Below are 21,498 nucleotides of genomic sequence, written 5' to 3'. Positions count from 1 at the left end.
CTTTGCTTCTTATCTTGGCCATGGCCGGGTTATTCCTCCATTGCTCTTCTGGTCCTTCCTGCCAAAGTTCCTGCTTGTACTAACCGGAACTTGAATCCTGCTTGAAAGACTGGGACTGTCAAGGCTGATTCCCCACTCTGGCACAAGGTGGGGGCCCGCTAGGATTCAAAAAATTAATACTGGCCACTCCAGGCTTGTATTCAACTCCCAAGGTTACAGCTTCTCTCTGACCTTGGATGGATAGATGCTGCCACCCCGCAAGTGCAGAACCCCTTTGAGAGCCCAGGAAGGCGCACTTGTGAATTCCTTCCTCTGGGGTACCCTCAAGCCCTTTCACCCCCACCCACTCCGGAGAAGAGTTGAGAAAGAAAACAAAGGAAATTAGTTGTTGCCCCCAGCTAATTAAACAACATGCACAAACCTCTTAGGACACCAAAAACTCAATCCTGTTCTTAAAAAAGGTAAATTTTATTAGAAACAAAAAGAAAGAAAATACATCTGGAACTTAGGCTTTTGCTAGATTTTAAAAGAGCAATTCCAAAAATTAAGCACCCAAAATAGCTTTCTTGGGGGTTCAGCTTAAAGGTTACAAGCAAACAAAAGCACCTGGGGTTAGCACAGAGGAGTCCACTCACCATAAGAAATAAACAGAAATAAACCTAATTGTGTCTTTCTAAACATTCCTGATCTACTTACACATCTGGGGGTTCCAAATAAGTTGTTCTAGGAATGATCTGATGCTCTATGATCATATCTGGTTTAAAGCTTCTCATAGCATAACTGCTCCCCGTCCCCCTCTTTCCTGGAGAACAACATCAGGCGTTTTTTCCCCATTTTAAAAAGTTCTAGCCTTCCCATTGGCTCTTTTGGTCAGGTGCCCACTCCCTTTCCTTTACCTGGGGGACTTTTTAAGCCTTTATAGGTAAAGCAAGCAGAGAACAGCCACCAAGAGGGACTTTATAGCTAACTGACTGGCTGTCCATAAAAGGGAGCTCCCCCCACCTTCATTTATCACAGGGACTCTTACTAGATATCTCTGCACCACCGCAGGCTTTAATGGCTGTGTCTTGTATTCCTAACTTTGGCTGATCAAAGGACAGCTGGTGGCAATGGGGTCCTTTTGCATGATGAGTTAGCCAAGTCATTAAAGCAATGGACTGGTAATCTCGTGTGTTCTGAACATGTGGGTACAAATCTGTCCTTTGTTTTTACTCCATGTTTTGGCTGTGATGGCTATTGGGTCCTTCCTCCATTCCTCTTCTGCCCCTTCCTGCCAAAGCAACTCTTACAGTGACCAACCGAAGAACAGCTCCCAACAAAGTGGTTGTTTTTTTTGTCAGTGGGGACTCATGCACGAATCCTCTACACCCTGCCATGCCTAGTAACGTGCATTTGCCTCCCCCAGGTATTTCCCCAGAGCCCCATGTAATTTTGTTTGTCTGGCGAGTTCTTTGAAATAGTCCTTTGAAGCTCATAATGCTTCTGGAGGTTTACACTGGCCACGCCTTCCCCCTAGAGAAATTTTGTACAACACCCAATAATACAGAAACTTTGCATTTTTAATACAATGGACTCCAAAGTGACTTACCCTTAATTCAGGTAGGTTCGCCCAGGATGTGCCAGGACATTGCCAGATCTGTCCCGCACCCTAAACGCTAACATCCCCTGAGAGGGGTGCTTGTATCCCACAATGCACTGCAAAAAGCCCACACAAGACAACGTGCCTGATGGCGGCATGAGGGATGCTGGGATGACGACCCCGGAGCCACACACCTCTTGCTGATGCAGCCTGTTGCTGTGGAAACGCCCAGCGCTGGCAACGGTGATGAAGTGTGCACACGCGCTAGTGCCCTGGCAGTGCTGGCACCAGCAATGTTACCATGAACACTTTTTGTGTATCAACAAAAGGGGTCAGAGCAGACGGCGTGCAGTAAAATACTGCTCCCTGAAGATGAAGCGAGGAGGAGAGAAGAGGTGTTGTGTAGTCTAGGACAGATGTGTACGGTCCAAAGGCTGTTCTGTTCCTTGTGCTTCTCCTGAGATGACTCCCCGCACAAGAGGAGACGCTCCCCTGCTGGCCTGTTCTAGCATCATAGAATATCAGGGTTGGAAGGGACCGCAGGAGGTCATCTAGTCCAACCCCCTGCTCAAAGCAGGGCCAATCCCCACTTTTTGCCCCAGATCCCTAAATGGCTCCCTCAAGGATTGAACTCACAATCCTGGGTTTAGCAGACCAATGCTCAAACTTCCCTCCCCCCCAGCTGAGTGAATGCAGCTCCCCAGAAGGGAAACAAGCCCCATCACTTCGTGTCTTTAGTGCACTCTTTGAGAGGAGCCATATGTTCGCCTCGGCTCAATTCAGCTGCAGTGTAGCACTCCCAAGGGAACCAGAAAAGGCTTGAAGCTCTTGTTTGTTTTGTGGATACTAAGTTTAATAAGACTCCACTATTCAAACCGCCCCTGCTCCGGGAGTGTAAGATTCGGTGAGCCCAGACAGGAGAGGCTGAATTGCAATGATCTGACCTCTCCAAGAGATGAACCCACCAAACTGCTGCAGACTGCTCCAGAGAAAGCTGTCAGGGAAGATTTCATTGGTTGCAAGCGCTATGGCTGGGAGAGAGTTAAAAGACCAGTTGTGGAGGTAGGAGGACTCTGATACCAGCTAAACGATGAGCATTTAAGAGAAGTCTGTGACTCCCTGGGCATTTCTGGGACACATCACAGTGAAACTGCAGCCAAAAGCTCTTTGACCTTACCCAAATATATAAGAATTCATTTCAATAGTGAAGAGCCAAACCTGCTGGAAAATCAGGGATTGTCTTACATTGTTGGCATTAAGAGAGAAGATTTTACAAGCCATTGCTACAGCAAAAGAGGAGCAAAAGATCTGTCAATCCCATCCCAGAAAAGAAAACTAGTGTTAAAGAAAGACTTTAAAATAACAGGACAGTTTAGGAACTCCCTGCAAAAGGACAGGCTAAACCAAAGCAGTTTGGCTTATCAAATTGCAAATGGTGTTCCCAAGGGGACCACTGAGACAGAGATCATGGAAACTGTAATCAGGGCAGTTTGCCCAGGATTGAGCTTCAGGAGCTAGCTGGAGTGAAAAACTAAGCTGAGCCTGCCAAAATTGTGTACCCCCTTTCCCAGATCATTGATGAATACGCTGAACAGCACCGGTCCCAGTACAGATCCCTGGAGACCTTGCTATTTACCTCTCTCCACTCCGAAAACTGACCATTTATTTATTTAGTAGACTAAATCTGTGATGTACAATCCTTCACAGTTAACAGAGATAATAATGTGCTAACCTACATCTCCACCACTGCCAGGCTTAACCCCATAGTGCACTGGTGGGTTGCAGAATTAGCTGACTTTAACTTCATACAGTAGAAAACCTGAGTTATGAACATCAGAGTTATGCACTGACCAGCCAACCATGCACCTTATTTGGAACCTGAAGTACACAATCAGGCAGCAGCAACAGAGAGAGAAAAAACAACTACAGTACAGTAGTGTATTAAACATAAACTGCTAAAAAAGTAAAGGGAAAGCAGGATTTTTCTTCTGCGTAGTAAAGTTTCAAAGCTATATTAAGTCAATGCTCAGTTGTAAACTTTTGAAAGAACAACCATAACATTTTGTTCAGCATTACGAACATTTCAGAGTTACGAACAACCTCCTTTCCCAAGGTGTTCGTAACTCTGAGGTTCTACTGTAGTTAAATATCATCTAGGGAAATCTAATGCTTTATCAGGAATTCCCCTTGATATTGACAGGATGCACAGAATACACAGAAGAGACGAACATAGGTGTTGTTAAAGCAGTCAAACTCCTTGGATATACAAACTGATGGCAAGGTGTCCAGGTTAGTAGTTATTATACCAATCCTTTGACAGTAGAAGTCTCCTTCATGGGCATTACATCCACCATAAAACTTATTCCAGGAGAAGACATTTTGGCAACTCAGAAGAAAGATCCAGCTATTGGTAAAATGCTTCCGTATAAGTTTTTGGGGCACAAACCAAATACCAAGAGAACACAGGAGGATGTTGTACATCGAACATTGTGTCACTAGAGTTTGTATGTGCACCAAGCAAAAGAAACCTCACCAGCGTACCAGATTTCATCTAACTACCATAGTTACAACAAGTACCAGGGGGTAGCCGTGTTAGTCTGTATCCACAAAAACAACAAGGAGTCTGGTGGCACCTTACTTCCTTAGTTACAACAAAAGCATTTGTACTTGTATCCATAGGCTTCTTCCATCTAGGAAGAAGCAAAGAAAGATATGAATACATCTGAGCCTCGGTGGATCACTTTACTTGGTTTGTCAAAGTCTACCCTACCACCAAAATCTCAGGAAAGACAGTGACAGACAAGATCTTCAATTAGTTTGTTTTAAGATTTGATTTCCCCAAAAGAATCCATCATCAATAAGGAGCAGAGTTTGAAAATAGTACTCTCAAAGGGTACTACAGTAAGAGTACTACAGTACTCTGGAGAGTACTACAGTAAGATTTAAACTTCTCCCATAACCCCATACCACCCACAGGGCAATGGGCAAGTAGAAAGGCTGAATCAAATTCTGCTGGCTACATTGATAACCTTGCCAGAAGAACAAAAATCAGACTGGAAGGACTCCCTTAATAAGACCATAAGACTATCGATGCCTATAACTGTACACAAAATGATGCTACGAGTTCCCACCCTTCTATTTATTATCTTGGAGATAATCACATTTGTCTATTGTCATTGCATTTGCTCTACCTATGAACTCTGAATCTGCACCTAGGAACCATAAAGAATATGCTGAGAGACAGAAACAGCCATTGAAAGACGTTTGTGAACTGGCCTCAATATGTTCTCAAAACTCTGCTATTCGTGGTAAGAACCATTATGGTCAGAAAAAAGAAGAAAAGGAGGACTTGTGGCACCTTAGAGACTAACCAATTTATTAGAGCATAAGCTTTCGTGAGCTACAGCTCACTTCCTCAGATGCATATCGTGGAAACTGCAGCAGGCTTTATATATACACAGAGAATATGAAACAATACCTATTCCCACCCCACTGTCCTGCTGGTAATAGCTTATCTAAAGTGATTTCCAGCACAAATCCAGGTTTTCTCACCCTCCACCCTCCCACACAAATTCACTCTCCTGCTGGTGATAGCCCATCCAAAGTGACAACTCTTTACACAATGTGCATGACAATCAAGCTGGGCTATTTCCTGCATAAATCCAGGTTCTCACATCCCCCCCACCCCCATACACACACAAACTCACTCTCCTGCTGGTAATAGCTCATCCAAACTGACCACTCTTCAAGTTAAAATCCAAGTTAAACCAGAACATCTGGGGGGGGGGGGTAGGAAAAAACAAGAGGAAACAGGCTACCTTGCATAATGACTTAGCCACTCCAAGTCTCTATTTAAGCCTAAATTAATAGTATCCAATTTGCAAATGAATTCCAATTCAGCAGTTTCTCGCTGGAGTCTGGATTTGAAGTTTTTTTGTTTTAAGATAGCGACCTTCATGTCTGTGATCGCGTGACCAGAGAGATTGAAGTGTTCTCCGACTGGTTTATGAATGTTACAATTCTTGACATCTGATTTGTGTCCATTTATTCTTTTACGTAGAGACTGTCCAGTTTGACCAATGTACATGGCAGAGGGGCATTGCTGGCACATGATGGCATATATCACATTGGTGGATGTGCAGGTGAATGAGCCTCTGATAGCGTGGCTGATGTTATTAGGCCCTGTGATGGTGTCCCCTGAATAGATATGTGGGCACAGTTGGCAACGGGCTTTGTTGCAAGGATAAGTTCCTGGGTTAGTGGTTCTGTTGTGTGGTATGTGGTTGTTGGTGAGTATTTGCTTCAGGTTGCGGGGCTGTCTGTAGGCAAGGACTGGCCTGTCTCCCAAGATTTGTGAGAGTGTTGGGTCATCCTTTAGGATAGGTTGTAGATCCTTAATAATGCGTTGGAGGGGTTTTAGTTGGGGGCTGAAGGTGACGGCTAGTGGCGTTCTGTTATTTTCTTTGTTAGGCCTGTCCTGTAGTAGGTAACTTCTGGGAACTCTTCTGGCTCTATCAATCTGTTTCTTTACTTCTGCAGGTGGGTATTGTAGTTGTAAGAAAGCTTGACAGAGATCTTGTAGGTGTTTGTCTCTGTCTGAGGGGTTGGAGCAAATGCGGTTGTATCGCAGAGCTTGGCTGTAGACGATGGATCGTGTGGTGTGGTCAGGGTGAAAGCTGGAGGCATGCAGGTAGGAATAGCGGTCAGTAGGTTTCCGGTATAGGGTGGTGTTTATGTGACCATTGTTTATTAGCACTGTAGTGTCCAGGAAGTGGATCTCTTGTGTGGACTGGACCAGGCTGAGGTTGGTGGTGGGATGGAAATTGTTGAAATCATGGTGGAATTCCTCAAGGGCTTCTTTTCCATGGGTCCAGATGATGAAGATGTCATCAATATAGCGCAAGTAGAGTAGGGGCTTTAGGGGACGAGAGCTGAGGAAGCGTTGTTCTAAATCAGCCATAAAAATGTTGGCATACTGTGGGGCCATGCGGGTACCCATAGCAGTGCCGCTGATCTGAAGGTATACATTGTCCCCAAATGTGAAGTAGTTATGGGTAAGGACAAAGTCACAAAGTTCAGCCACCAGGTTAGCCGTGACATTATCGGGGATAGTGTTCTTGACGGCTTGTAGTCCATCTTTGTGTGGAATGTTGGTGTAGAGGGCTTCTACATCCATAGTGGCCAGGATGGTGTTATCAGGAAGATCACCGATGGATTGTAGTTTCCTCAGGAAGTCAGTGGTGTCTCGAAGGTAGCTGGGAGTGCTGGTAGCATAGGGCCTGAGGAGGGAGTCTACATAGCCAGACAATCCTGCTGTCAGGGTGCCAATGCCTGAGATGATGGGGCGCCCAGGATTTCCAGGTTTATGGATCTTGGGTAGTAGATAGAATATCCCAGGTCGGGGTTCCAGGGGTGTGTCTGTGCGGATTTGATCTTGTGCTTTTTCAGGAAGTTTCTTGAGCAAATGCTGTAGTTGCTTTTGGTAACTCTCAGTGGGATCAGAGGGTAATGGCTTGTAGAAACTCGTGTTGGAGAGCTGCCGAGCAGCCTCTTGTTCATATTCCGACCTATTCATGACGACAACAGCACCTCCTTTGTCAGCCTTTTTGATTATGATGTCAGAGTTGTTTCTGAGGCTGTGGATGGCATTGCGTTCCGCATGGCTGAGGTTATGGGGCAAGTGATGCTGCTTTTCCACAATTTCAGCCCGTGCACGTCGGCGGAAGCACTCTATGTAGAAGTCCAGTCTGCTGTTTCGACCTTCAGGAGGAGTCCACCTAGAATCCCTCTTTCTGTAGTGTTGGTAGGGAGACCTCTGTGGATTAGTATGCTGTTCAGAGGTATTTTGGAAATATTCCTTGAGTCGGAGACGTCGAAAATAGGATTCTAGGTCATCACAGAACTGTATCATGTTCGTGGGGGTGGAGGGGCAGAAGGAGAGGCCCCGAGATAGAACAGCTGCTTCTGCTGGGCTGAGAGTATAGTTGGATAGGTTAACAATATTGCTAGGTGGGTTGAGGGAACCATTGCTGTGGCCCCTTGTAGCATGTAGTAGTTTAGAAAGTTTAGTGTCCTTTTTCTTTTGTAGAGAAGCAAAGTGTGCGTTGTAAATGGCTTGTCTAGTTTTAGTAAAATCCAGCCACGAGGAAGTTTGTGTGGAAGGTTGGTTTTTTATGAGAGTATCCATTTTTGAGGTCAGAAAGTGTAAGGTGCTGCCCTCTGGCCAGGGGACAGGAGTACTTGTCAGGAAGGGGACCAGGCAAACTAACATCCTATTGGGAAGATAAAATTCATGTTAGAACATGAAAGGAAAGGGGAGAGTTCACAGAGTAAAGGCAGAGGGTGGAGAAGGAGGTGATAGAGTTTGTCACCACAAGTTTTGGCTTCTCTGGGTCTTCTTGCCCTTGGATATGACACTGTGCTGCACAGCACCACTGCAGAAGACACAGAGATCAAGGTAAATAAGCAAAACTGGAAATCTAAGGGCGAGTCTCTGCTAGAAGCGCTACAGCGGCACAGATGCACCGATGCAGCTGCTCCACTGTAGCGCATCTGGTGAAGATGCTCTATGCTGATGGGAGAGCGCTCTCCTGTCAGTATAATAAGTCCACCCCTGCGAGAGGCAGTAGCTATATGGGCGGGAGAGCACTGTCTACACAGGGGGTTAAGGTCGGTATAACTATGTCACTCAGAGGGTGTGGATTAATCACACCCCTGAGTGATGTAAGTGATACTGAAGTAGGCTGTAGTGTAGACCAAGCCTCTATAAGGACAGAATTTGGACTCCAGTGATTCTGACAGTGAGAGCGAAGACAAACAACATGGTACCCATGGCATGGTGACTCTGAATTCAGAGGCAGAAACATTCCTTCCACGGCTGGGAAATGGAGGTGTTGTTGATCTTGTAAACTTGAAGACAGATGACTAGTCTGATGTGACATCCACATCAGCCAATGAAAGACATGAATGGCAAAATGTGACCATGGACCCGGAAACCATCAGTGCACAAGAGGACAGATCTCGAGAACAACCCATTGTCACCTGAGGTCCTCTGACTAGAGAGGGAAGAGCCCCTCAGACACTGACCTATGAACCTACTCATCAGTGTCTAATTCCAGCTACTGGTGAATGCACCATGGCTTTATCCTTGTGTTTACATGCTGTACCTAGTACCTATTCCTGTATCTTACCCTGCATTCGCTCCAAGATTAATGTAAATGAAGAGACATTGGCTTCTGGTTTGGATATTGCTCTAGAAAAGGGGTCGATAGCGCTACATAGTTAGCTTTATGTTTCTTGAGTAGATGTTTTTTATGTTAATGACTTTGTCTTACATGGTTATACCACTTACCATGTGGGAGCTGGTATTTCATAAGATTTGAGGATCTTTGGGGATTTAAACTGTTCAGAACTGGCTATTTGGTTGGGCAATGGAACAACCCTTGACACAGACATTTCCTGCTTAATGTGAATTAAACCAAAGAGAGATGCAAAAGTTTCCAGATCTGATGAAAAAGGAGCAAGACAAAAGCTCATCTGAGACCAAAAGCACGAGCTTGTGGAAGTCGTAGGTGTCTGCTAATAAGCCAAATGGCTGGACGGAATGTTTTATATTTTGTTAATGGGAATATTTGGGGGATATTATATTTCCACAGGAGGAGTGTAGCACTGATATGGGAATGTCAGGGTTCTACATACCTGCATCCTGTATCTCTAAAGCTGTGCCCTGTCCCTTTAAGGGTTTGGAGATCTGCTAGCGAGGCTAAAGAGGAACAGTGGGGATGCAAGCTGCACCCCCAGGAGGGTTTCTGTCGTTCTCCAGGGGGACCCAGCGGGTTGCAGCCTGCGTTTGTTTGGGGAGTTGGACATTAAGTTTAATAAAATTCCATGTTTAAAACCATCCCTGGTCTGGCAGTGTAACACATGCTCTGACCACCAGACCCCTACAGTCCCAGATCCAGCAGAGTTGGGGGTAACAGCTTGCACCCAGATTCTGGTCTGGTCAGGTTGGTGGAATTAACACAGCTCATCCCCCCAGTTCCCCTGGGTGTTCCCTGTGCAGCACAGAGACGTGGGCAGCAGTTGATGGGGATGTGGTTTGTTGGGAGTGGCAGGGACCTTGGTTTGCTCTCACTGAGCATCACAGGCTCCCTGTGCCTGCCGCCCCCTGCTCAGTTCCTCATTTGAGCTTCTGGGGCATCAGGCTCCATGGAGCTGGGGACTGGGGTATTTGGAGCAGCACTGAGGGGTCCCTCGCTGTCCCATCATGTGGTGTGAGCTCACTGCCCTTTTTCTCCATGAGTGCCAGCTTGGGCGAGGGTCTGAGGCCAGCACTTGTGTCAGTGGGGCAGGATCGGAGACAAGGGTGAGTTGGCTGTTCAGGCAGCGTGAGAGGCTGGGCGCTGAGTACCAAAGGGGCCAGAGGGCTGGGGGAACGTTTGTCTTAATAATGGGGAGCTGAGTCAGGGAAAAGAGGAGCTGAGACCTGAACCTTCACTCCAAAGTGGAAACAATATCCTGCACCCTGATCAGGTTGCCCGGGGTCAAGCCAGAGTCACTCATCGCCTGCAAAGGCAACAGGGCTAGATTCTGATCTCAGCTCCCCTCAGGTTTCAGAGTAACAGCTGTGTTAGTCTGTATTCACAAAAATAAAAGGAGTACTTGTGGCACCTTAGAGACTAGCCAATTCATTTGAGCATAAGCTTTTGTGAGCTCCTGCCAGGGGATATATAGGGCAGAGAATGCTCTGGAAATTCTGGGAGGATTCTGGGGGCTCTTCAGAGACTGGGGTGCTGGGAGACACTCCCCCCCAGGCTGAGGAGGGGTGATGGAGGGGGGGTGGAGAAAAATCCTTCTGGTGACCCAGCAGGGCCCAGGAGAGCTGGGGAGAAGGTCCGAGGGGGCAGATGGGATCCAGGACTGTAGGGTCCATCCCTACAGAGATGGGATCAGCTACTGGGGAGGGGGTGAAAGCTGGGGGAGGGAGACGGGTGATGTATAGAGTGGGGGACCCAATTGCAGGGACTGAGGCAACAGAGAACTGAAGCTCCAGAGAGAGACCAGGACAGACACCCCGGGGTTGGGGGAGCAGTAAATGACTTTATTTCAGTGCCGGGGCCAGACCTCATGTCTCCATGCACAGGGGGCCGGTCACTCTATCTCAGGAGCTGGGATTCTGCAGTGTCGGTGCCCATCCAGGAAGGGCTGTCTCCGGCTCTTCTTTGCCCCATCCCATTCCCAAGTGGGTGCTGGGTCGTGCTCACACATTGGCCGAGGTGGCTGTTTTCCCTGGAGGTGACAGATTGGCTGCATGTGCACGGAGAGCCACATGTTGGGCTGGACGGTGCCGGGCTCAGGCCAGCAGATCCCTTCTGGTATCAGATTTCAGAGTAGCAGCCGTGTCAGTCGGTATCCGCAAAAAGAAAAGGAGGACTTGTGGCACCTTAGAAACTAACAAATTTATTTGAGCATAAGCTTTCGTGAGCTACAGCTCACTTCATCGGATGCTTATGCTTAAATAAATTTGTTAGTCTCTAAGGTGCCACAAGTCCTCCTTTTCTTTTATCTGGTATTAGAGCGATTCCTGAGTCTGGGGAGAAATGGCCCCGGCGTTAACATGTCCCCGAGGTGTCTCCTGTCCCCTTCTCCCTACACCCATATCCCCTGCCCCACGCTCCCTCCAGCAGACAGGACACTGGGCTGAACAGACCCAGTATGGCCATTCTTATGATCAGGGAATCTCGCTCTGCTCCACCCCCCTAGTCTGACATTGGCTCCGGGGCATACTCAGGGATCCGACTCATCCCCTGAGGTCGGGAAGCAAATGCTCTGGCTAAGGAAGCACTAATGCCCTTCCCTCATCTTCTCAGGTCATATCCCCAGCAGGGAGCAGGAGGAGCAGGGAATCTGGCAGGGAAGGGGTTATTTATTGAAGGGGCCCTATACAGCGCCCAGCCCCCCACACCCCACCCTGGGCTTCCCACAAACATAGGCAGCACCTTCCCTGCACGGGGCTCTGCTACGGCCCTGCTTCCCCACCCCCTGGGGCCCTGGCAGGTGCTCCCTTAGCTGGTGACACAGGGGCTGGTGTGCTTGGTGCCGGGGGTCGAGAGTTTGCTCCCAAGGGTCCAGCTGTTGGAGCACCATGGAATAAATGTGAGATTCCCTGAAGCAGGGATTTCCTGGGGGAAGGGAGAGTGGCTTTTCTGTCCTGTGGAGCCCTCCAAGAAGATAGGGCTCTTCCCCCAGGAGATCTTCATCTCTGCATGGCTGGATCCAGGCTCCCCTGTAAGCACAGAGGGACGGCGGGTTAGAGGGGCCAGTGTCACCCCATAGGCCCAAGACCCCTGACTGGGATGGGATTGAGGGGAGGGGAGGACAAGACAGCTGCCCAGGGTGAGTAGGTTTCCAGGGGCTGGAGAGGTGGGAGCTGCTGGCCAGAAAGAGACCTAGTGTCTGTGTGCACTGCCCCCCACCTCCCCTCCACCCACCACCACAGACCTACCCACTTGGGGCACTCAGAGTGGGGTTGGGCCAAGCATTGGGGTGGCTCCAGTTCACAGTGGGAAGGGGCATCTCTGGACATCACACACCCTTCATAGCAGCCTCAGTGTGTGCAGGGGACACCCTGGTCTGACTCCTCCTCCCACTGACAGGTGGTACAGGAGCTGGGCCAGCTGCCCAAGGGTTATGTGCAGATGAGGTACCCCCATGTTCACAGGGGCTTGGCAGACTTGGGGGGCCTTGTCCTGGGGTGGGGGAAGGGATAAGAGAGGGGGGTCATGTCACCTGGAGTCTCCTTCCAGCAGTAACCAGCCTCGGCCATGATCAGCACCAGGGCCAGCAGAACCCCGGAGACCAGACCCAGACAGAGGATGTTGCCCCAGGTGAAATCAAGGCGCCTCGTGAGGGCTGTGAAAGGACAGCACAGGTCTGTGGAGTACTTGGAAGTATCAGGGCTGGATTCTGAACTCAGTTCCTCCAGGGTTAATCCAGAGTCACCCTCTGACAGCAATGGGTTGAGGGCCGGATTCTGATCCATTACCCCTGGATCTAGCTACCCATCTAGCTATTTAATGAAGGATAGATGGAAAAGGCCAGCTGGGTAGCCTCTGAGCCCCAACTCCTCTGTGCGCCCCCAGAACAGGAACAGACCTGAAAGACCTCTCTGCTCTGCAGCTAACCCTGGGGTCAGGGATCCCGCCTCTGCCTCCCTCAGATCTAGAGTTACCCCTTTAATCTGTGATTCCACAGAGTCCCTTTCCCATAAGAACATAAGAGTGGCCATACTATGTAAGACCAAAGGTCCATCTAGCCCAGTAACCTGTCTTCGGACAGTGGCCAATGCCAGGTGCCCCAGAGGGAATGAACAGAACAGGTAATCAACAAGTGACCCATCCCATGTCACCCATTCCCAGCTTCTGGCAAACAGAGGTTAGGGACACCATTCCTGCCCATCTTGGCTAATAGCCATGGATGGGCCTATCCTCCATCAATTTATCTAGGGGGGTTTTTTGGAACCCTGTTATAGTCTTGGCCTTCACAACATCGTCTGGCAAAGAGTTCCACAGGTTGACTGTGTGTTGTGTGAAGAAGTACTTCCTTTTGTTTGTTTTAAACCCGCTGCCTACTAATTTCATTTGGTGACCCCTGGTTCTTGTGTTATGAGAAGGAGTAAATAACACTGCCTTATTTACTTTCTCCACACCAGTCATGATTTTACAGACCTCTACCATCCCCCTCCCCCCCCGGTTAGTTGTCTCTTTTCCAAGCTGAAAAGTCCCTGTCTTATTAATCTTCCCTCTTATGGAACTGTTCCATGCCCCCCAATCATTTTTGTTGCCCTTTTCTGTACCTTTTCCAATTCCAGCATATCTTTTTTGATATGGGGCAACGACATCTGCACACAGTATTCAAGATGTGGGCATACCATGGATTTATAGAGGGGCAGTATGATATTTTCTGTCTTATTATCTATCCCTTTCTTAATGTTTCCCTAAATTCTGTTCACATTTTTGACTGCTGCTGCACATTGAGTGGATATTTTCAAAGAACTATCCATAATGACTCTACGATCTCTTTCCTGAATGATAACAGTGAATTTAGACCCCACCATTTCATATGTATAGTTATGTTTTCCAATGAGCATTACTTTGCATTTCTCAACATGGAATTTCATCTGCCATTTTGTTGCCCACACACCCAGTTTTGTGAGATCCCTTTGTAACTCTTAATGGTCCGCTTGGGACTTAACTATCTTGAGTCGTTTTGTGTCATCTTCAAATTTTGCCACCTCACTGTTTACCCCTTTTCCCAAATCATTTATGAATATATTGAATTATATTGGTCCCAGTACACATCCCTGGGAGACACCACTATTTACTCTCTCCATTCTGATAATTGACCATTTATTCCTACCCTTTGTTTCCTATCTCTTAACCAGTTACTGATCCAGGAGAGGACCTTCCCTCTTATCCCATGAGAACTTACTTTGCTTAAAAGCCTTTGGTGAGGGAACTTGTGAAAGGCTTTCTCAAAATCTAATTACACTATACCCACTGGATCACCCTTGTCCACATGCTTGTGGACCCCTTCAAAGCATTCTAGTAGATTCCTGAGGCATGATTTCCCCACTCAGGTACCTGTCCGTGTGCTCTCTGGGCTGATTGGATACAGTGATGTTTCAAGCCCAGTGAGGTTGTTTCCACCTGTAGGTTTAGAATGAGAGCCTGTCAGGGCAGGGGATGAAATGGGTAATCAGGGGGAGCTAAGAGGTAAAAAAAGTGACTCAGCAATTGGGCTCCTCCCCCCTCGACTAAGCCTTTATGGTCACTCTAACCTCCAGGGGGTTAGTGGATTTTATCAGCTGGGGAAGGGACTGGTTCTGCAGCTGCTGGCCCTGACTTCTCTGGGCATACTCTGATAGGGAGCATCCCCCTGGGAAAGGCCTCACTGTTCTGCAGCTTGCCCTGGGGGCAGGGTTCCCCCTTCCCTCTGTCTTACATCAACAGCTGCTGCTGCAGCTTCCCCTGGCTGCATGACAAATCCACTGATTTCCTGATTCCACACTGGGCATCCCCTCTGTAAGGCCCCAGGCAGATCCTGGCTGTGAGCATCATCTTGGGGCATAGACTCTGTGAAGGCTGGGCTGGGTACAGGGCTGAGAGCGGGGACTCCAAACCAGGCCCCTCACCTGGTAGCTCACCTACCCCTCAAGGCCCCTCACCTGGTAGCTCACCTACCCCCCAAGGTAGGAGCTGGCTGGGCAGCCCCTAAGTCCCGACTCCTCTATGCATCCCCAGATCAGGAGCAGCCAAGGAAAGCATCCCCCTATGAAAGGCCTCCCTGCTCTGCGGCACTCCCAGGGGCAAGGATCCTCCCTCTCCCCCCCAAATCTATAAGTTACCCCATTAATCTGTGATTCCAGAGAGTCCCCATCAAGGCCCCACTTTACCTGTGTGTGTGGTCCCCAGGCTGCCTGGAGTCGGTGATGTTTCAAGCCCACTGGAGTTGTTTCTTCCTGTGTGAGTACAATGAGAGTCTGTTGGGGCAGGGGGTGAAATGGGCACCCAGGGGGAGTGACAAGGTGGAAACAATGACTCAGCAATCGGGACTCTCCCCCCACAGCTCAAGATTTATGGCCACTGTAATCTCCGGGGGGGTGCAGTGCCGATGCTGTAGTCACCGGGGCCTGACTTCTGTGTGTGTCCCCAGAGAAGGAACATCCTCCTGGGAAGCTCTGCAGCTCTCCATGGGGGAAGGGTTCCCCCCTGCCTCCTCCAAATCAACAGCTATTGCTCCCCCTTCATTGGACAAGTCACCCTCATATTATCTCACGTCTAGCTAGGCACCCCTTGGATACAGGGATAAGGAAATGTTGTTAGCCTCATTGGATGTGTGATGCATCTGAACGCATTGCGCAGAGTGTTCAATCTGTTTATGTGAAATTGCAGTTATAGGTTCTTATGTAAGCAGGCTCTGAATGAGCTTTCCCAACACCTAGTGATGAGCTGGGGAGAAGACATCAGGAACTGACCATGTTTGAATAGACACACCCACTCTGCCTAGGTGAGCAACATGATGGGGCTGCTTTGCCCAAATGATCACTTTTGTCTGGTGCTGGATTGCAAATCACTTTGTTATTGCGGAGGCAGAGGTAATAAAGTGTGGTTATCCTTTTGTGAATCAAAGGGAGCAGAACTGGCCTTGGTGTGCCATGAATGAGGGGGTCACTCTCAAGTTAACTGCATTCAATAAGCAGGAGGTAGGGGTGCCAAAGGCCAGCGGAGATGTGAGGGGGTATTTGTGCCCATCTGGCTTTACGTGCCATTTGACTCTGCACTGTTTAATAACAGAGCTTCTTAAGGCCCAGTTGAGAGTCTCTTGGTTTGGATCACTCGAGCTGACATCACTGATAGCCCAGTCTAAATATGAAGCCTTAGGTCCGTTGTGGGACAGTGTCTCTGGTGAACGAGGTTGCCTCGCTAACTGCTGGAATCACTGAGAATTGGAATTGCTGAGAGCTGAGTTAAGTGGTGGAACTTCAAAACACCCCAGAGGTTGCAGTGGAGAGGGCCGTGGCAGGGTGACTGATGGCAGAGCGCCGGAGAGTGGCAGAGGGAACACTGGGGGGTGGCTGGCGGTGCAGTCAATGATGGTGGAGTGGCCGGCTGTGGAGTGAACAAAGGCAGACAGCGATGCAGAGTGAACAGCGGCACAGCGACGGCTGCTGAATCACTGCTCAGTGCTGCCCCCCTCCCCCCGGGGTGGGAGGTTAACTCACGCAAACACACCTCCAAACACTGGGTTTTCACTGACCAAGGACAACTGCGAGTGGGGTGCGGTGGAGGGAGAGAGGACTGGCGTGTTAAAGGGACATTTGTTTGTCGGACTGTCACACTGCAAGGTGAGAGACTGAGGAAACGGATGCTGCCAATGTACTCTGGGGTGGGTGTTTTATTCATGGTCAGATGTTTTCAAATCATGCTTGTGGTGTTTTCCCAAGTAATGCCAGGTTCCTTTCCCCTTGTATTAAAAGTTTTCTCTTCTATACATGTACTTTGTGCTTGTGAGAGGAGACGTACTGGCTCTTAGGGGTACCAAGTGGGGGGTGTAATTTTTTTCAGATTACTGGGTGGGGACTCGAGCTGGTTCTGTGTTGTGTTGTCAAAAGGAACCCAGCCCTGGTTGCTGCTGACTCCCCCTGGCAGAAGGGTTACACCTAAGCAGTTGCTTATGTTGAATTTGCAGTTATATAGGGGTTACGGTTTTTCTCTATGCAGTGCAGAATCAGTCACTGTGCGCACATGTCTGTGTTTCTAATCCATGACTGTGCTAGGCCCACAATACACAGTGTGACTAGAGGCCAGCAGCACTGTCTGTAATATTCCCTAAGAGATGTGGTCACCTTAAGATGAACCTAATTCGCTCCGTCAGTGTGGTGGTGTGATCCCTCCTTCTAGGGTTTTGGAAAATTGTGATTCTTTTCCTCTGGTGTTTGGAGAAACACTTGATAGTGATCAACGGGGATTTTGGTTTTGCTCAGTGATTATTTGGTCTGCGAGAAGCTAGATTAAGGGCTGAGCCTTCGTTATTGTTGGACAGAATTGCTGTCCAGACACTGCAGAAACGGCAGCAGCAGCTGGAGCTCTGCACTACCCAGCGAAATCACTGAGGGTTTGTCTACAGACTCAGGCTTGTGCTTCGGCCCTAACAATGGCTGTGTGGACATTCCTCCTCAGGCTCCGAAACCTGGGCTCCAGTCCCAGTAGGAACAACGACATGGCTATTTTTAGTACCATAATGAGAGCCCCAGTCTGTAGACCTGGGCTTTGAGATTTGTGGCTGCTGGTAATTTTTGTAATGTAGCCATAACCTAAGAGCTGAGAACACTTGGGGCTGGAGCAGTGCAGAAACTTCAGAAGGTGACAACAGTGTGCAGTGGCAGAGTGGGCAGTGACCGGAGTGGGCAGAGGCATCATTTGATTTTCCTGCATTCCTCCCCTAAGGCTGGAGCTGAATACACCTAACGGCACCCCTAGACCCTAGGACTTCACTTATGCTGGACAGCAAACTAAGAGTTCAGTGTCATGGACAGAAAGGGGAGTGGTGTGTTAACGGGACATTTGTCCGCTGGTCTTTCAGAAAGGGGGAAACTGAGGCAAAGCTACTGCTCCACCTGGGGCCAGGGATTTACTTGTTGTTTGCATACGTTTGAGTCATTGTTGTCATGTTTTCTCAAGTTAATGCCATTCTTCCTTCTCCCCTTAATAAAATATTTCTTTTGTCGCACACAGACTCAGTGCTTGCAAGACAGGAAGTATTGCTTCTTAGAAACACCCAGGGCTGGTGTTTAGTTTTCCCAGATTTCTGGGTGGGAGCTCAAGCCAGTGTTGTGTTATAATTTTGAGAGGAACCCCTATATATTGAAGCCAGAGCTGGAACTGGAAGAAGGGTTACATATGTATTGCAGAGGAGTTTAATCTCCTCCTTTGTACAGAGCAACCCTTATGCCCTGGCACCAACTCTTTCAGAGGGTGGTCACAGCTCCTCCCAGGGCCATCATCCGCCCTGGGGCTCACAGAGATGGTGGGTTTTGCGCAGAGCTCTGTATGCAGAAAGACACAGGACTTCAAAGCGGGAGACACAAACCCTGCCCCTCAGTCTGTCATTCTGTCCCACAGAGGGGTATTCTGGTGCCTCCCCTTGTCTAATGTCCCCTTGGTAATAAATCCAGTGACAACACAGGTCTGTGGAGTTCTTGGAACTGGTGGTCTTGGGTTCTGATCTCTTCTCCCCCAGGGTAAAACGAAAGAAACCCGCTGAGTGCAATGGGGTGAGGGCCAGATTCTGATACATTACTCTGAATCTATCTATCTATCTATCTATCTATCTATCTATCTATCTATCTAATGAACACAGTTCTGATAAGGCAGCTGCTGGCTGGGGAGCCTCCTCTGTACAGCCTCAGATCAGGGTAAGCCTGGGGAATTTAGGAAAGACCTCCCTGCTCTGCAGCTAGCCCCTCCATCCCAAATGTAAAGGTGCTCCTTTAATCTGAGATTCCACAGAGTCTTCCCATCCCAGCCCCAGTACCTGTCCATGTGGTCCCTGGGCTGGATGGAGCTGGTGATGTTTCAAGCCCGGTGGGGTGGCAGCTTGGGAAAGACAGGGCCGCACCTTCCTGGGGGCCACCGACTCGGCCGTGCCCTGTGCCATCCTGCTGGAACTGGCCACGGCCTTGGACGTGGAGCTGCTGAAGGCCAAGGAGCAGGTGAGAGCTTCCCAGGTTGGGGATTCTACTCTTGTCTTGGGGAAAGGAATGGAGTCTAGTGTGCAAAACCGGGGGGGATGGGAGCCGGGACTCCTGGGTTCTATCCCGAGCTCTGCTGCTGTCCTGGGTGCAGTCCCCTCACCTGTCCAGCAGTGCCAGGTGTTGAGTGATCCCCGTGTCTCTCCCCAGGGCTCTGAGGTGACGCTGCAGCTGCTGTTCCTGGATGGTGAGGAGGCCTTCCGGGAGTGGAGTGAGAGGGATTCCCTGTACGGGGCTGTCCATGGCCAAGGCTCAGCACCAGCCGGGCACCAGCCAGCTCCAGGCTATGGTGAGAGCCGCCCGCCTGCCCCTCTGAGGAGTTCTGCATGGGGGATCTTTCAGGCTGGAGGGAGATGGTGAGGGTGCCTGTCCGGGGTAGGCGGGGGGCTCAATCTGTCTGCACTGGATCTTGTACCAATCCCTCCCTCAGATCCTCCTGGGGTGACTGGGCCCCTACAGATTTAACCCCTCATTGCCTCCTTGCAGAGCCTGTTTGTCTTGCTGGACCTGCTGGGGGCCCGCCACCCGACCATCCAGAACCACTTCCCCTTCACCGCCTCCTGGTTCGACCGGCTCGTCGGCATCGGTACCAAACCTTCCTTTCTTCCAGGGGTGGGAGGGGGCTTGCCCCCCCAGACACTTGTAGCGGGACAGCTACCTCCTCCCCCGCCCGCCAGTACTGATGGTCCTGCGTCTGTCTGACAATGAATAAAGGTGCCTGGGTTCTAGGCCCAGCTCTGGGAGGGGAGTGGGGTCTAGTGGTTAGAGCAGGGGGGCTGGGAACCAGGACTCCTGGGCTCTATCCCCAGCTGTGAGACAGAGCTGGGAGTTGGGGATTCAGTCCCCGGGGCTGTTGACCTGGCATCTTTCACCAATACTTTATTTCCCTCAAACACGACTTGTCAGGTTTGAAATCTCCCCTCCCTCCCTGGCAGCGTCTCCAAGTCCTCAGGGAGCTCTGTTGTGAGCGGCCAGGTGTAGCCCCCTGTGGGGCTCATTCTGCCGTGCCCCAGCCTGGCAGGTCCCAGGAACCAGTCCATTCCTCACTCTCTTCTCTGTGTCGCCCAGAGAAGTGCCTGCACCGGCTGGGCCTGCTGCAGTCCCACCCCTGGGAGCAGACGTACTTCCAGAGGGAGCCTGTCTATGGGCCTGTCGAAGAGGACCACGTCCCCTTCCTTCGCAAAGGTACCTGTCCTGCCCCATGCTACCGTTCATCCAGGTGCAGAGCAGTGTGGGATGGACAGCTGGAGAGGCCTCCCCGGGGGAGCCAGGGAGGAATGTGTGCAGACAAAGTGTGGTGAGACTCCCCCAGGCTGCCACACAAGCCTGGCCTCATGAGTGGAGCAAGGGACTGAGACCTGGGTTCAGGTCCTGGCTTTGCCACTGCCCTGCTGGGTGACTTTGCTGCTGTCTTCCTCAGTTTCCCCATCTGTGAAGTGGGGGGAATCATTCTGACCCCCTTTGTAAAGTGCTTTGGGATCCCCTGAGGACAAGGGCTATGCAAGAGCGAGGTGTTATTTACAGGGGTAAAATGCTTTATAGATGATGTTTGCCTGCCTGGCACACTTCACCCCAGAGGTGGCTGCATTTTGAACTTAGGCTCTGGGATCCTTGGGGGTGAAAGACTTTATAAACATATCGTTGCTATCTAGCCACTTGGCCCTGACTCGCTTGATGTCTCTGGCCAATCTGGTTCCCATAATGCACCTGGGCCAGCTGCTCGTTGCTAGGTCAGGGGAGCACACGGCTCCTAGATGTAAGGTCAGGTTGTGCCTGAGGGCCTGGCTCCATCTACTGAGACAGTGTGCGCATTTAGAATGTCGCCCGCCGCCCGCTAGTGGCTGGGCCACATGGGGATAATAGTCTACTACTGCTGACAATAGTGGAATTACTCTTGTAGCTCCAGCAGTAGAGGCTGGGCTTGCAGTGATGCAGATCCTGGGTTGGATCCCTGCTGACTATCCATGTATCTGTCTGGCCGCAGGAGTGCCGGTGCTGCACCTCATCGCCACCCCTTTCCCGTGGGTCTGGCACACGATGGAGGACACGGAGCAGAATCTGCACCCCCCGACTGTGGAGAACCTCTGCAAGATCCTGGCTGCCTTCCTGGCCGAGTACCTGTGGCTGTGGCTACCCAGAGCCTCCCCTGGCGAGGGAACCAACCCCTCTCTGGGCCTCGCAGGATCCTTCGCCCCTCCTGGGCCGAGCTCCATGGGGCCAGCAGCCAAAACACCCTAGGGACCAGGCAAGGTGGCTTGGGGGGCCCGGGCTGTGGCAGCCACGCAGGGTCTTGGGGAGGTGTTACAATGCTGGGAGGATGGGAAGGGAGATTGTGCTGAGTCTGTTCCGGGGCTGCAGCGGGGCTGTGGCCGGCCCAGGAGTGAAACCTCTTGCTTGAGCCCCTTGAGCCCCTTCCTGGGCTTTACACGCCCCCCAGAGCTCCAGCCGCCAGGGCCTGGACTAGCCTTTTCCCAACAGGGAGCCTGGATCCCAGCTGGTCGCGTCCCCCAGGGTCCACGGCTCAGAAGCAGAAATAACTGGGCTGAACCTGGACTGTGCCAGGGGCAGGACACCGGGGGCTGCGGGGGGGCCAGACCTGCACTCTCTG

General features: G+C 50.2%; 1 pseudogene across 1 annotated transcript; it reads left to right on the top strand.

Annotated features, from left to right (window-relative positions):
- Positions 1-17,293: 17,293 nt before the first annotated feature.
- LOC311511969 (glutaminyl-peptide cyclotransferase-like protein) lies at positions 17,294-21,222 on the top strand (annotated as a pseudogene). The gene is made up of 6 exons: positions 17,294-17,372; positions 18,736-18,851; positions 19,041-19,179; positions 19,377-19,476; positions 19,959-20,075; positions 20,875-21,222. The product of its transcript is annotated as a glutaminyl-peptide cyclotransferase-like protein (transcript).
- Positions 21,223-21,498: the final 276 nt, after the last annotated feature.

This window comes from Lepidochelys olivacea (assembly GCF_965140295.1).
Source record: "Lepidochelys olivacea isolate rLepOli2 genome assembly, chromosome: 23".
Classification (NCBI taxonomy): domain Eukaryota; kingdom Metazoa; phylum Chordata; order Testudines; family Cheloniidae; genus Lepidochelys; species Lepidochelys olivacea.
The sequence above is the reverse complement of the archived record's forward strand: the minus strand, read 5'-3'. Positions and strand labels throughout refer to the sequence as shown.